Source organism: Phyllostomus hastatus, unplaced genomic scaffold (assembly GCF_019186645.2).
Source record: "Phyllostomus hastatus isolate PE091 unplaced genomic scaffold, TTU_PhHast_1.1 phas_scaffold_28, whole genome shotgun sequence".
NCBI lineage: Eukaryota > Metazoa > Chordata > Mammalia > Chiroptera > Phyllostomidae > Phyllostomus > Phyllostomus hastatus.
The window spans coordinates 21,096,773-21,113,700 of NW_025334022.1; the positions used below are offsets into that span (position 1 = coordinate 21,096,773).

The 16,928-nt window shown below is 36.1% G+C and overlaps 1 pseudogene; it reads left to right on the forward strand.

Moving 5' to 3' along the window:
- Positions 1-4,639: 4,639 nt before the first annotated feature.
- LOC123805074 lies at positions 4,640-8,273 on the forward strand (annotated as a pseudogene).
- The last annotated feature ends 8,655 nt before the right edge of the window (positions 8,274-16,928 follow it).

Genomic DNA, 16,928 nt, shown 5'->3' on the forward strand with positions numbered 1-16,928 from the left:
GAGCATCCTGATTACCAGTGTTTTGAACTGTACATCTGATAGGTTGGCCATCTCTTCATCACTTAGTTGTATTTTTTTTTTTTAGTTTTGATCTGTTCTTTCATTTGGGCCACTTTTTTTTGTCTTGATGCACCTGTTATGTAGTGAGGGGTGGAGCATTAGGTATTCACCTGGGAGGGGTAACCCATGTAGCTTTGTTGTGACACTGTATGTGGGGAAAGCGCCTGAGAGGGAACAATGGCACTTGCTCAGCATGCTGCCAGTTTTCAGTCACTTCCCCTGCTTCCCACAAGCAAATTGGGCCCTTCTGGTCCTGGTTCCTGGGTGGGTTGGCTAATGTACCTTCTAGGACCCTGTGGATCTCTCCAATGAACTCTCCTGTGAGGCTGGGAATTTCTCCCACTGCCACCTCAACCCCTACAGGTGTTTTTAATCAGTAATTTGAGGCTTTATTTCCCTGCACTGGAGCTCTGGGTTGCAAGCTCTGTCTTGCTCTCCAAGTGTTCCTCCCCGTTTATCTGCATGCTAATATGGGACCACCTGCTCTACCAGCCACCACTGCAGTCTTGCTGGCCAGCTGCAGCCTTGTGCACCCTGTTCCACAATCCAGTGCTGAGTCTTTCAGCTGCTGCCCTGCCTGCCCTGGTGGTCCACCACCACTTTGCAGCAAGTCCTCTCTGCATGCCCATCTCTGCCCCTCCTATAGGTCTGGATGAGTGTGTCTTCTTTAATTCCTTGGTTGTCGGACTTCCATACAGTTCCATTTTCTGTAAGTTCTGGTTGTTTTCTGGTTTTAAATTGTTGTTGTCCTTCTTTTGGTTGTGCGAGGAGGCACAATGTGTCTACCTATTTCTCCATCTTGGCCAGAAGTCTCATCTGCATGTTTTTTAAATTCTTATAGCAAACAGGTTGACAATTGCCATTCTTAGGTATTAAATTTATGTCAAGCATTTAAAGTGAATTTTAGAATAAAAATAAATCATATTTTCCAAGCAATATATAAATTATCATTTCTTATCTTAGGATTTGGAGTAGTTTGAGATTTTTTTGTTTCTATAAGTTTCCTTTTATCTTTTCACATCACATGAATGCATTGTTTGACAATTATAAACTACAATTTTTAATGCTTTTAGCCATGTTTTAAAAATAGATCAAATGATCTAATATATTTACTAAGAGGTAAATTGGCCCAAAACATCTTGTATATTTCCTTAGGCTATTTTCTTTTAATATCTGAAAGTTGAAGGTATTTCTGTCATAATGGTAAACAAACATCCTATGTCTATTAAAACATAGTTATGGGTACTCTGTCTATCTTTCATTCCCTGAAAATCTGAAAGCTATAAACTGACTCATTTTAGACTAATAAAAAACATACTTTTAATAACAGCCTTTTAGATTTTAGGAAGATTTTGATGAGGGATAATAGTACATTATATAAGCATTGACAAAATTTTGAAAGTTCCTTTCCATGAAACAGAATATACAAATGTCTAAATCCAAGTCAACCATAGGAGACAAGTGTTTAACATTGGAAGTTTCATGTTTTATATTATTTTTATTTAATCTTTATTGTATTTTTCCATTACCATTTAGTTCTCCTATATCTCCCTCCTCTCAGCAATCACCACACTGCTGTCCACAATTTCTAAAATGCCAGTATAACATTTTAACATTTGTCAACATGTTTTTAGAAAAGCAAATGCTAAATTACTAAATTGTGAAAGACAAGTCATTTGAAATTATATAGTCAGAGAATCAAAAAGGAAGAAGAATGAAAATGAAAAAAAATCCTGTGGGATTTATGGGGTATTATCAAAAGGAAAAATATGTGCATTGTGGGAGTCCCAGAAGAAGAAGAGAAGAAAAAAACCAGAAAGCTTATTTAAAGAAATAATGGTGCAAAACTTTCCAAACTTAGGAGGGAAATAGACAAGATGATTAATGAAGCTGTAAGTACTACAAAGTTGGTAAATCTATAGACAACTATACCCAGACATATTATAGTAAATTTACCAAAATTCAAAAACAAAGAAAGAATTGTGACAACAGCAAAAGTAAAGTGCAATTGCATCTAACTTATAAAGGCTTTTCCAGCAAAAGAAACAATGAACAGAATGAAAAGGCTACCTACAGAATGAAGGGAAATGTTTGCAAACTCTATAATTACATAAGGGGTTAGTATCCAAATATATAAGAAACTCATATAAATAGTAGCAAAGACCCCCAAATAACCTGATTTTTAAAATGAACAAAAGACCCAAATAGACATTTCTCCAAAGAAGACTTACAAATGGCCAACAGATATATAAAAAGTGCTTAATATTACTAACCATAAGGGAATGGAAATCAAAGCTACAATAATATATCACATCTTGGGATAGCTTCTATCAAAAAGCCAAAAGATAACAAATATTGGCAAAAACATGGAGAAAATGGCACATTTGCACAATGTTGGTGGAGATGTAAATTGCTACAGACATTATGAAAAACATAATGGAGATTCCTCAAAAAATGAAATTTTACTACATTATGATCCAATAATTTTACTTCTAGTATGTATTCAAAGAAAATGAAATCAGTATGTCAAAGAGATATCTGCACTCCCATGTTCATTAGAACATTATTTACTATAGCCACAATATGAAAACAACCTGTGTCCATTTATAGATGAAGTAAAGAAAATGTGAGATATATATATATATATAACTATATATACATATATAGTGTGTGTGTGTGTGTGTGTGTGTGTACTAACACAAAATGTATGATCTCACCTAAATGTGGTATCTAAAATAGTCAAACTCATTAGAAGTAGAGAATAGAATGTTGATTGTTCAGGGTTGGGTGAACAGGGGAAAAAGGAGATGATATTTGTCAAGGGATATAAAGTTTCATTTAAACAAAATAAATGTGTTCTGGAGATCTAATATACAGAAATATGACATAGATAACAATACTGTACTTGATATCTGAAATGTGCTAAGAAAGTAGATCTTGTGTTCTCACCACACAATGAGAAATATAAAAGAAAATGGTAACTATGTGAAGTGATAGATATATTAATTAGATTGATAGTATAATTATTTCACAATGTATTTGTACATTAAACATCGATGTAAGTGTAGATATTTTTATTTTTTAAATATACCTCAGTAAATCTGGAAAAAAGGTTAGATTAGAGAGAGGCAGTGGTATATAGTGGTGAAGTGCACCAGCAACTTTATGACTGCTGTCAGGCAAAACTTTGTTCAGATCCTAGCTCCTCTAACTAGTTCTATAAATTTGTTCAGTTAACAAATCTGAGCATCACTTTCCTCTGCTCATTTAATTTAGTAGTAATAATAATTCCTATTGTATAAGGTCCTTTAAAATATTTAAAAGAATTAATATACTTAAAATATTTAGCACAGTGTCTCATCCATATTAAATATTTATAACTTTTATTATAGTGCCTTAATTGAATGACAAATGAAATGAACTGCTTGAGTTTTAATCATGGTCTGGTGTAAGTCTACATTATTGATTCAAGATTGTAAATTCAGTGTTTTCTGAATTTTGCCCTAGCCATGCCCCTTAATATATTGGATACCTCCCACAAATATATCTCATATACAGAGGTGGGCAAAGGTAGGTTTATACTTGTGAATGGATAACCAGTTTATTCTTGTGTTATTATTTATTAATTATTATATTATTTATTTGTATTACAACTATAAACCTACTTTTGCCCATCCCTGCATATATTCTGACTTTTGCCCTAGGCCTGCATTGTCTTGTCCATGCTTAAGATCATTTTCACATTCATAAATAGTCATATCTAGGTACACATCAGCTCCAGAACTTGTCATGCCCTGTCCTTGTTGAATTTTGATGAGAAAAAATGTTTCAGCACTCGGCGCTTGCTTGGGACTCATTGCTCTTGATAAAATTTGTATGATTCACAACAGCATCCTGAAAGAGAAAACGCTTCATCATTTGGTACCAGTCAGTTTTGGCACTTGTATCACAAGTTCTAGGATGAATCAGTAACAAGTACCAAGGTACCACTGTAGTAGTAATTCAAGTATAGATTTTTAAAATTTGCTTATACATTTAAATTATGTTTTTATTGAGCTATAAATGTGGTGATAAATGTTCAATAACTGCATATATATGCATGATTATATATTTTACCAATGAAAAGTATGTATAGCACATGAATTACAAATAAAATATTGTTAATTCATATAATTAATTCTCACTGAAAGCTATCATTGTTTTTTGTTAAACGTGTATATTAACAGCAAATTTGTGGTTGTAATTGAGAAATGACTAATTCTGACATGAATGTTAGCTGATATTTTTTACATTATTGAGAAAGATGAACATTAAGAAATGAAAGTGTCAAAATGTAACATGCATCAGTGATGTGACTTTTTGCCAAATAGCATAATAGTTTTTGAGTATTGGCATAATAGTTCCTCAGTTTTTTGTCTTCTTCACAATATAATGGTTACAGACAATTTTTAAGTTTAGTCAGCATTAAGATGTTCTCCATCACATTTTCTCCAGACAACAACTAAAAAATGAATGAGTCAAGCCCTTATTTGTGGTATTTGCCAATTTATTGGTGTAAATATTCTTTTCTTGGCCAATGATGCATTATGTCCCTGAACTTAGAGTTGAGAAGCGAAGTGCAGTAATAGATCATTATATATAATATTCCACCATACAGATACAATCAACATAAATCACTTCATGTATATATAATGATAAGCATAGTTAATTAAGAATTAATACGTTCTGAGTTTTTATTTCTTTGTTTTAGTATAATTTACTTAATTATGAGTTCATATAACTTAATTTTTAAAATGACTATGTTTAACAATGACTTCAAAACTTCTCAAAATTTAACAATTGTCTCTAATGAGCCACCTCAAGCATAACACTCATAAATGTTCTAATGTTTTATTCAATTAAAAAGGCTTTCACAATTCCTCTTCTCTTTTAGTCACTTACATCTATATATTTTTTCCTGTTTTTATCAGCTGCAAACCTATTACAGTTTCTTTTATTCATTGTCCCCATTTCTTTTTTCTTTTTTCCTTTCCTTTTTTAAAGTTTTAATTGTTGTTCAAGTACAGTTTTCTATCTTTTACTCCCATCCCAGTCCACCCACCCAGCCCTCCCCTCCTCCTTCCCATTTCCACCCCCCTAGTTTTTGTCCATGTGTCCTTTATACTTGTTCCTGTAAACCCTTCCCCTTTTCCCCTGAATTTCCCTCCCCTCTCCCCTCTGGTCACTGTCAGCCTGTTCTCTATTTCAGTGTCTTTGGTTATATTTTGCTTGTTTGTTTGTTTTGTTGTTTAGGTTCCTGTTAAAGGCGTGTCTCTATTTTTTTATCTTCCACTAACCACTACTATTTAGCTTTCTGTCCCATTCCTCTATAAAAAACAGATGTGTCTAAGGCCAACAGTGTCTCTAAATAGACTTTACTATTCCCCTTTTATTTGTCCTGTTAGCAGCAATATTGACAACCTATTCAATTCTTGAAACACTGTTTCCTTTAGGTTCAACTATACAGTACTGATCTATTTTATTTTTCACCATTGAGTATGATGTTAGCTGTGGGTTTGTCATATGGCCTTTATTATGTTGAGGTATGTTCCCTCTATTCTCACTTTGTTGAGAATTTTTAATTATAAATGGATGTTTCATTTTCTCAAATACTTCTGCATCTATTGATATGATCATATAACTTTTATCCTTCAGTTTGTTTATATGGTGTATCACATTAATTGATTTGTAAATATTGAACCAAACTTGCAGTCTGGGAATAAATCCCACTTCACCATGGTATACTTTAATGTATTGCTGGATTTTGTTTGCTAATATTTAATTGATGATTTTTTGCATGTATGTTTATCAGAGACACTGGCATATAATTTTTATAATGTTTTTTTCTGGCTTTGGTATTAGCACCATGCTGGCCTCACAAAATGAATTTGAGAGTCTTCCCCCATCTTCAAATTTCTGGGAATAGTTTGAGAAAGACAGGTATTAATTATTCTTTAAATGATTGGTAAAATTTGCCTGTAAAGCCCTCTGAGCCATGGCTTTGTTGGGAGTTTTTAAGTTAGTGATTTGAGCTCCTTTTTTCTTTCTGCTGCATAAAATTTCATTGTGTAAATGTACCATGGTTTTTTTGATCCATTCATTTACTTATGGGCATCTAGGTTGCTTCCAACACTTGGCTATTGTCAATTGTGCTGCTACAAACATTGGGGTGCATAGGATTTTTTTGGATTGGTGTTTCAGGGTTCTTAGGATATTCTATGCAGCAGAAAGAAAGAAGGAGCTCCTACCCTTTGCAACAGCATGGATACAACTGGAAAGCATTATGGTAAGCGAAATAAGCCAGGCAGTGAAAGACAAATACCATATGATCTCACCTTCAACAGGAACCTAAACAACAAAACAAACAAACAAGCAAAATATAACCAAAGACACTGAAATAGAGAACAGTCTGACAGTGTTCAGAGGGGAGAGGGGAGGGAATTTCAGGGGAAAAGGGGAAGGGTTTACAGGAAGAAGTATAAAGGACACATGGATAAAAACTAGGAGTGGGTGGAAATGGGAGGGAGGGTGGGAGGGCTGGGTGGGTGGGTTGGGATGGGAGTAAAAGATAGAAAATTGTACTGCAACAACAATTAAAATAAAAAATATCTTTTAAAAATAAATAAATAAATTAGTGATTTGATTTCATTAGCCTTGGAAGTATGTATGTTTCTAGCAATTTATCCATTTCTTCCAGGTTGTCCAATTTGTTGGCATATAATTACTCAGAGTATTTCCTTATAATCCTTTGTATATCTGTGGTGTCAAGAGGGTGGGGCTAGTTCATTACCTTAGGCTAATGTTTTATAGAGGGGAGTGCTCATTTCTGGAAAGATGGCATCTGTGGGCACTGTGGGTGAGGGACTTAGCACAGGGACCTTGGTGGCTGTCCTTTTAGCCTTCTCCCCAAAGCCATACAACCTTCTGAGCTGCCCTCCCCCTACCAGAGTCCAGATCTGTAAACAAAATTTTGTGTACTGTCTTTTTAACAGGACACCTGGGTTTTTAGCAGACTTCAGTTTTTCCCTGGCCCACAGAATCTCTGCTGATTTCCATAGCCAGATGTTATGTGCACTTCTCTTGCTAGCTCTGGTGCTCTGGGCGCCCAGCATGGGGTTGAGATCTTTTGCTCCTCATGGGGAACATTTGCAGCAGAGATAACCCTCCAGATTCTTAGCCACCACCCATGAGAACAGGTTCAGCCCTTTTCATGTCTCTTCCCTTCCTACCAGTAGTCTTCCTGTGGCTTCTTCTGTTAAATCCTTGGTTATAAGACCCAAGTTCAACTAATCTTCAGTTGGTTATTCAGGTTGATTGTTTTATAATTTAGCTGTAATTCTAGTCTTGTCCTGGAAAGAGGTGAGTGTAGCTTCCACCTATTCTGTTACCATCTTGGATCTCTCCCTCCTGTTCTTTTGTTTTTAATTTATTTTTTAAAGGTTTTATTTATTGCTTTAGGCCCTGAAGCCCTACACGTTCGGCTGGTGTTAGCAGGATGAGCTCAATCGGCACCGGGCTATTGGAATCAGATGTAAAGATGGCATTGTCTTTGGGGTAGAAAAATTAGTCCTTTCTAAACTTTATGAGGAAGGTTCCAACAAATGACTTTTTAATGTTGATCGGCTTGTTGGAATGGCAGTAGCCGGTTTGTTGGCAGATGCTCGTTCTTTAGCAGACATTGCAAGAGAAGAAGCTTCCAACTTTAGGTCTAACTTTGGCTATGATATTCCACTAAATCATCTTGCAGACAGAGTGGCCATGATGTACATGCATATACACTCTACAGTGCTGTTAGACCTTTTGGCTGCAGTTTCATGTTAGGGTCTTACACTGTGAATGATGGTGCACAACTCTACATGATTGACCCATCAGGTGTTTCATATGGTTATTGGGGCTGTCCTATTGGCAAAGCCAGGCAAGCTGCAAAGACAGAAATAGAAAAGCTTCAGATGAAAGAAATGACATGTCGTGATGTTGTTAAAGAAGTTGCAAAAATAATTTACATAGTGCATGACGAAGTGAAGGATAAAGCTTTTGAACTGGAGCTCAGCTGGGTTGGTGAAATAACTAAAGGAAGACATGAAATTGTCCCAAAAGATATAAGGGAAGAGGTGGAGAAATATGTTAAGGAATCTTTGAAGGAAGAAGATGAATGAGATGATGACAATATGTAACATTTACTTCAGCATTTATTTTAAATGTCTAATACAGTCCCCATGTAACTATTTTGCCTCTTGGATTATTCCATACCCACTCACCAATTTTTATTAAATTTTTGTCTTGTAATCACTGAAAAAAAAGATTTTATTTATTTATTTTTAGAGAGAAGAAGGGAGGGAGAGAGGGAGAGAAACATCAGTGTGTGGTTGCCTCTCACACAACCCCTACTGGGGACCTGGCCCACAACCCATGCATGTGCCCTGACTAGGAGACAAACCAGCAACCCTTTGGTTCACAGACTGGTGCTCAATTCACTGATCCACACCAGCCAGGGCTCCCTCCTGATTCTTAATAGGCACACCACAGGTGTGGGACTTGCTCATTCTGAATCTTTGCCCATCTGATCAGTCTTGTCATGGTCTCTTTATGTCCTTATTTATGCGATTTCTGTTCAGCTAGTCTTCAGGTGGTTCTCAATGATACTTGTTCTATGATTTAATTGTAACTTTGATGTGGTCCTGGGAGGAGATGAGCACAGCATTTACCTACTCCACCATCTCGGTTGCAAATCTCAGTCCTTGGTTTTCTGTTGTGTGCAGTATCCATTGATTTTTGTCTTCATTGGATTCACTTTTCCACTTCATTTTCCTAATATAGATATGGAAGTAAAAGTTATATAAGCCAAAAAAGGTATTTGGAAGCTTCCTGCTTGAGGTACTAAATGCTAATTGCACTAGACCATCATTAGTGAAGTTGAGCCAGGGAATTTCTCTGCCAAGAATATAGGGACATAAATTAATGGCTAGGAAGTGCTACCTAAAGGAAATTACTAAGATTCCATGTTTATATGATTATAATTTCTAATTTCTACAGCAATTTTACTTAGCTTTTTCATAGTTTATAAGATAAAATTGACTACTAATGTGTATATATGTTGCACAATTCTCTTAAGTCTTCTCAATATGGAAGCAACTTTATCATTTGTTATGTCTATACAGAATAAAAGCAAACAGCAACAATTTGAATAATTCATTCCATCATGTAACCAGATTTTTTATGATATCAAATGATCAGTTTGATTGTCACTAAATTGACTGGTTGGTTGGCACTTTGAGGAATATTAACTTGTCATCATCAATACCATGAAATATATTTATTAAGCATCCAGAGTCACCAACAATATAAAATTAGTCAAATAATCATAGACTCTACCCTTTAGGACACAAGTGGCAAACACAAGGCCTGTGGGATGAATCCAGCCCTCTACCTTGTTTTATCTGGGATCAGCACACAGTTTCCACCCAGCGTCAGCACACAGTTCTCACTTAACTGTTAAGGAGTAGTTACATTTATACAGTCCTAACATTACATTCGGCCCTTTGAAGGCAACAGTGAAGCTGATGTAGCTCCCAGTGAAAATGAGTTTGATACCTCTGCTTTAGGATATTATGATCTGGAAACTCAACACATCCAGAAAAGCTGAGTGCCATTTAGCAGAGAACTGCTGTTGGACTTTGAAAAAGGCTACCAAGTGTCTGACAAGATCAATTGTCTCCCAAACTATCAGCCAAAAGGTAAAGGAGTGCACATGTTCAGTCTGTGTAAGCAATTTTCTCACTTGAGATGGTGTTATTTGGGCTGAATTTGAACTAGAGATACACTTTACCCAGAAAAGCAGCACTTTAGAAAGAGAAAATGACATGTCTGAGATTATCAAAAGCAAATGAATCCTTAAGGAATCTGGGAGCAGGTAATGATGGTGAGCAATGCAGTCAGCAAAATGTAATTTTTGGTATCAGAATAACTATGCTCTATTCCAGCTTTGTCTCTCATGAGTGAGCATTGGGTAATTTATTAAACTTTCTGCATCATAGTTTAGTTACTCATCTGTAAAATGAGATAGCTGTAATCATATTTATGCCATCATATTTGAAAACTGTACAGAGATCCTGTAATGAAAAGTGAACCCAAAATGAATTTATACAAGAACAATCACAATAATGAATGTTTCCTTCTAACTAGGATGAGAGATCTATGGTTTTGAACAAAAAAGTTTTTGTATAAAACGCATTTCTAATTTTTGAAAAGTATTACAGGATGCAATAATCTTAGCCTTTAAAATTTACTGTAGTTCAGTTAAAATATTTTGTTGCATGGCTCAATTTAGAGCTTAGTTTTTATTGTTATGAATTAACTAGGTTTAATCAATATTTTTTCTACTAGAATTCCCCCTTTTCTGAGGAGTCATAGATTGTAAGATTTCTGAGGCCTATTAGAAATAATGTGATCTTTACATCTTCCTCATGCCCTATCTTATTTTCATTTTAAATTTTATTTTCTCCCTTTCTTAGCCTGGTTTCTAACTCTTATGCTTATTATCTCTCTCAAAATCAGTTTTCTTTCCTTCAGACATCAACAATTTTTCTATTTTCTCCTATCTCATAATATTATTATTACTTTTCCACCTTTATTAATCTTTGCTCCTTTGTTGTGGATATTGCTGCAGTGGTTGATTTTTTTCAACTTGGTTCCTAGTTTTTCACTATTCTTTTCTCCAAACCACATATTATACTCTTTTTTTTCTTACTCCAGTTTGCCTATTTCCATCCCTATTTTATCTATGTTGAAATTTTATTTTCTCCTTTTCTATGCCTTGTTTCTATTCCCTACTCCTATTATTTCTCCACCTTGTTGGGAACCACCCTGACTGGTATCAGAGGCTGAAACCCCCGCCTAGCTAAGGCTAAGGGAACGCCCTTGGAACCGTAAGCCGGCAAGGAGACAAAAGCTTATCTTCCTGGCAGGAATGCTGCTTCTGCTGCTGAACCCCAAAAAAGCTTGGTCGGTTAGCCAAAGACGGGTAAGATTCCCCACGGGGGGAATGACCTAAGCCAGGCACGATCACTTTGGGAGGCCCCCCAAAAGAAGGACTTGGGGGGCTGCAGCAAAAGGGGGTGATGGACCCTCGCTCCTTGGCTCTGACATAGCCTGAGTTCTCAGCGTCTGGGAGAAAATCTCCTTATCTCTTGGTTGCCTTAGTTCCCTTGCTCCACCTAAGCCTGAAACAATGACAGGGTGATACAGCTCGGTACTGAGAAGTGCGGATTTCCCGGGGTGATCAGGCCTAAGAAAGAACATGTAAATTACTGTGAAACCTTCTTTGTTTAGAATGCTCTCAGTTGAATGAGAAGGGTCTTAGGAGGAAGTTAGTTTGTTCCTCAGCCTTACAGCTCTTTGACCCCCAACTCAATAGACGGGCAGAGTTCTTTGTTTTCTATAGTTCCTTACTTCCCCTAATGAGTACTGTACTTTACCTGAATTATTATGCAAAATGAGCCTAATAAAAGCAGGTATGGACGGTAAATCAGCGCGCTCCCCACTAGGGGGGTGGCCATTCTGTCCCTACTTCCCCACAGAAACTAGTCTGTCTCTGTGCATGTGTTGTTTTTTCTCGCGTGTTTATCGTCGAGCCATCCACAGCGTTCCGTGGTCACTGCTGGCTGGTGACCCACGCGCAACACACCTCTACCCTCTCAAAATAATTTATCTTTCTGTTAATCACCTCATATTATTTTTTCTTTCATAAAATATTCTTATTCTGTTTTTACCTTTATAAATCTTAGCTCATTTGTTCCTGATATCACAGAGTTGGTGGGGGAAATTTTACTGGTGTGGGTGTTGTTTACTGGTTTGGTTGGTTTTGTTTTGTTCCGGCGGCTCCAGAACAACATCATACAAGACATGGTGGGGTTGTGACTATCTGTCAGCCGGTCAGAGGACAGAACACACCAAGGAATGAGCCAACAGCAACCAAAACCCAATTACAACAAGAGAGTCCACAAAAAAACAAACAAACAAAAAACAAACTTCAAAAAGATCATCCCTAGAGTATCCAGCTCAGGGGTTTAAGGAGACTGTGCCACTGAGTCCCATAGGACTTGTAACATAGAAGGCCACCCCACAAAGACAGGGAGACAAAGCAGATTAATCTAATGTGCAGAAACAAACAAAGGAACCAACTAATGGGGAGACAAAGAAACAACCCCTAATAGAAAGGAAAAGAGGAATCTCAGAAAAGGTGCTAAATGAAATTGAGACAAGCAATTTATCAGACATAGAGTTCAAAGTATGATTATAAGAATACTAAAGGAACTCAGTGAGAACTACAAGGAACTTAATGTGAACTACATCAGCATGAGAAAGGACATAAAAACTATGAATAAGAACAAGGAGGAAATTAAAAATACAGTACAAAGAATTAAAAACAGGGTAGATGAACCAGAGGATTGAACAAGCAAGATGGAAGACAAGTAGAACAAAACACACAGTCAGACTAACAAAATGAAAATAGAACCAAAAAGAATGAAGATAGTTTAAGGGAGCTTCAGGACACCATTAAACTTAACATTTGCGTCTTAGGAATACCAGAATAAGAAGAAAAGGAGCAAGGGACAGAAAACCTGTTTGAAAAAAATAATGACATAAAACTTGGTGATGGAAAAAGTCATGCAAGTTCAGGAAGCACAGAAGGCCCCAATCAAGATTAACCAAAAGAGGCCCATGCCAAGACACATCATAAGTAAAATGGAAAAATTCAAAGACAGAGTTTTAAAGTCAGCAAGGGAGAAACAATTAGTAACATACAAAGGAGCTCTGATAAGGATATCAGCTGGTTTCTCAACAGAAACTCAACAAGCCAGAGGGGAATGGCATGAAATATTCCCAGTAATGAAAAGCAAAGGCCTGCAACCGAGACTACTTTACCCAGCAAGGCCCTCATTTAAAACAGAAAGCAAATAAGGAGCATCCCAGACCAAAAAAAAAAAAAAAAAAAAGGCTAAAAGTGCACATCTCCACCAAACCACCATTGCAAGAGATGCAAAAGACACTGTTTTAAGAAGATGATGATGGGGTGGGGGGAGCACAGGTATAGAGGGTAAAAATGGCAATGAATAAATACCTATCAATAATTACCTAAGATATAAATGGATTAAATGCCCCAATCAAAAGGCATAGGGTAGCTAAGTGGATAAGAAACCAAGACCAGCATATATGCTGCCTACAAGAGACCCACCTCAGAACAAAAGACCTACACAGACTGAAAGTGAAGGAATGGAAAAAATATTCCAAGATAATGGAAATGAAAAAAAAAAGCTGGGGTAGAAATAGTTATATCAAACAGAATAGATTACAAAACACAGGCCACAAAAAAAGACAAAGAAGGTCACTATGTAATACTTAAAGGAGTTGTCCAATAAGAGTATATAACCCTTGTAAACATATATGGACCTATCATAGTGGCATCTAAACACATAAGGAAAACCTTGGAGGACTTCAAGAAGGACAACAACACTAATTCAGTGATCATAGGGGATTTTAATTACCCATTGTCAACAATGGAAAGATTGCCCAAACAAAAAATCAACAAGGATATTGTGGCATTGAAAAAGAGCCTACATCAAATGGCCTTAATTAATATTTAGAGAGCATTTCACCCCAAAGAAGCAAAATAGACATTCTTTTTAAATGTATGTGGATAACTGTCAAAGAGAGACTACATGGTAGGACAAAAAACAAACCTCAACATACTCAAGAAAATTGAAATCATGTAAGACATCATCATTGATCACAATGGATTGAAACTAGAAACTAACCTCAAGGAAAAAACTCAAAAACATTCAAATACATGGTGACTGAATAACATGTTATTGAATAATGATTGGGTTAACAATGAGATCAGGGAGGAGATAAAAAATAATTGATCGCCTCCATGGAGATCAATTGAAATAATTGAAAATGAACACACAACAACCCAACACCTATGGGACACAGTGAAGGCAGTCCTGAAAGGGAAATTCATAGCAATACAGGTCTACTTAAAGATAGAAAAATCTCCTTAGCAGGAACCTAAACAACAAAACAAACAAACAAGCAAAATATAACCAAAGATACTGAAATAGAGAACAGGCTGACAGTGACCAGAGGGGAGAGGGGAGGGAATTTCAGGGGAAAAGGGGAAAGGTTTATAGGAACAAGTATAAAGGACACGTGGACAAAAACTACTGGGGGTGGAAATGGGAAGGAGGTGGGGAGGGCTGGGTGGGTGGACTGGGATGGGAGTAAAAGACAGAAAACTGTACTTGAACAACAATTACAATAAAATAAAATTTTTAAAAAGATAGAAAATTATCAAATAAACAACCTAACCCTACAACTGAAGAACTACAAAAACAACAACAAATCAAGCTGAGAGTGAGTAGAAGGAAGGAATGGTCAAGATTAGAGCACAATTAAATGACATAGAGACTAAAAGAATAATCCAAAGGATCAGTAAATCCAGGAGCTGGTTCTTTGAAAAGTTATATAAAATTGACAAACCCTTAACCAGACTCAGCAAGAAAAGAAGAGAGAAGACCCAAATAAACAAAATCAGAAATGAAAGACAAGTTACAACTGATACCACAGAATACAAGGATTGTAAGAAATTACTATGAACAACTACATGCCAAGAAATTGAACCTGGGTGAAATGAATAAATTTCTATAAACATACAATCTTCCAAAACTGAATCAAGAAGAAGCAAAAGTGTTAATAGACTGATAACAACCATTGAAATCTAAGAAATAATAAAAAAATTTCTGGCACACAAAGGACCTGGACCAGATGGCATCACAGGTGAATTTAACTAAACATTCAAAGAAGAACTAACTCTTATTCTTCTCAAACTATTTCAAAAAATTCAAGAAGAAGGAAAACTCCCAAACTCTTATTATGAACCAGTATTGTCCTAATCCCCAAAGCAGGTAGAGACACAAGAAAGAAAGAAAACTATAGGTCAGTATCACTGATGGACATAGATGCTAAAATCCTCAACAAAATATTGGCAATTAGATCTAGCAATACATCAAAAAGATCATACACCACGATCAAGTGGGATTCATCCCAGGGATGCCTGGATGGTACAGTATTCACAAATCAATAAACATAATGCACCACATAAACAAAATGAAGGACAAAAACCACAAGATTATATCAACAGATGCTGAAAAAGCATTTGATAAAATCCCTCACCTATCTATGATAAAAAATACTCAGGAAAGTGGAAATAAATAGAGCATACCTCAACATAATAAATGCCATATATGAGAAACCTACTTTCAACATCATACTCAATGTGCAACTACTAAAAGAATTTCCTTTAAGATCAGGGACAAGATAAGGGTATCTGCTCTCACAACTCTTATTCAACATAGTACTGGAATTTCTAGCCACAGCAATCAGACAACAAGAAATAAAAGACATCCAATTTAGGGAGGAAGAAGCAAAACAGTCATTATGTGCAGATGACATGATAGTGTACATAGAAAGCCCTCTAGTTTCCATCAGACACTAATAAGTGAATTTGCAAAGTAATGGGATATACAGTCAATATTCAGAAATTGAAGTTGGCATTTTGTGCACCAACAATGTACTATCAAAAAGAGAAACAAGGAAAAAATCCCATTTACTACAACATCAAGAAAAATAAAACACCTAGGAAAGAATTTAACCAGGAGGTAAAAGACTCGTACTCAGAAAACAATAGAACACTAAAGAAGGAAATTGAGGAAGACACAAATAAATGGAAGAATATGCCCTGTTCATGGAATGGAAGCATTGACATAATTAAAATGTCCATACTATCCAAAGCAATATATAGTTTCAATGCAATCCCTATTAAAATACCAATGGCATATTAGATCTAGAACAAGTATTCCAAAAATTTAGGTGGAACCATAAATTACCCTGAGTAGCCTCAGCAATCTTGAGAAAGAAGAATAAAGTAGCAGGGATCACAATACCTGGTATCAAACTATATTACAAGGCCACGTAATCAAAACAGTCTGATACTGGCATAAGAACAGAAACATAGATCAATGGAACAGAATAGAGAGCCCAGAAGTAAACCTATGTTTTTATGGTCAATTAATATTTGACAAAGGGGGCAGCAGCATACAATGGAGTAAAAATAGTCTCTTTGATAAATGATGTTGGGAGAACTGGATTGATAAATGCTAAAAAAAATGAAATTAGATCACCAACTTATACTATACACCAGAATAAACTCAAAATGGATAAAAGACTTGACTATAAGTTATGATACCATAAAAGTCCTAGTGGAAAATATAGGCAGTAAAATTTCAGATATCCCAAGTAGCAACATTTTTGCCAATGTTTCCTAGGGCAAGGGAAATAAAGGAAAAAATAAGCAAATGGGAAGAACATATTTACCAGTGATACACTGGACAAGGGTTAATTTTTTAAATTATATTTATTTATTTATTTTTAGAAAGGGGAAGCCAGGGAGAAAGAAAGGGAGAAAAAGAAACATCAATGTGTTGTTGCCTCTCACATGCCTCCTACTGGAGACCTGTCCAGCAACCCACGCATGTGCACTAGACTGAGAATAAAACCAGTGACTCTGGTTTACAGGCCAACACTCAATCCACTGAGCCATACCAGCTATTGTTGGACAAGGATTTAGTCTCCAAATATATCATATGTCCCAATACCAGGAAGACAATCCAATTAAAAAATGGGCAAAAGACCTGAATAGACACTTCTCCAAGGAGGACATACAGGAGCCCATAGTCATATGAAAAGATGCTCAACATCACTAGGAGTGAGAG